The sequence below is a fragment of the Penaeus monodon genome, chromosome 22 (genome assembly GCF_015228065.2).
Source record: "Penaeus monodon isolate SGIC_2016 chromosome 22, NSTDA_Pmon_1, whole genome shotgun sequence".
In the NCBI taxonomy this organism is placed as follows: Eukaryota; Metazoa; Arthropoda; class Malacostraca; order Decapoda; family Penaeidae; genus Penaeus; species Penaeus monodon.
In genome coordinates this window covers 7912790-7913284 of record NC_051407.1, presented here as the reverse complement: position 1 = coordinate 7913284, position 495 = coordinate 7912790, and positions in this window count along the sequence as shown.

The window sequence follows — 495 nt, the reverse complement described above, 5'->3', positions numbered from 1 at the left end:
GAGAACTATACTTGTCTCTCATGCGATTCTCGCATTATTTATTCCTATACTTAATATATTAAGATTATAATAGTGTTATGTATAAAATCGTTAGCATGGCCCCGTGAAGGGTTTTGAAATCTGGTGTGCTTCGAGCTCATGTGTGACAGAACTGGCAGACTTAAATTTACCTTTTGGTAATGCGGGAGCGAACGTAGCGTGGCGAGGCAATGTTATCGTGCGGTAATACTCGCCAACTCGTTCATAAAATCTGTAGTCTATAATGTTTATTAACGTAAATGTGATATGAAAGCCTGGTCATAAAGCAAGGGTAAAAGGGAAATGAAAGCAAAGCCAAAATAATAAAACACGTAAGTAGAATTATACGGAATATGACTGAAGACATAAAAGGTAAAAATAAAATAAACGAAATAACTAAGAATAACAATTAAAACACTAAAATGGCCGGCTAAAACTGCTTTTGTGAACGGTTAATTATTAGTAGAGACATTTACA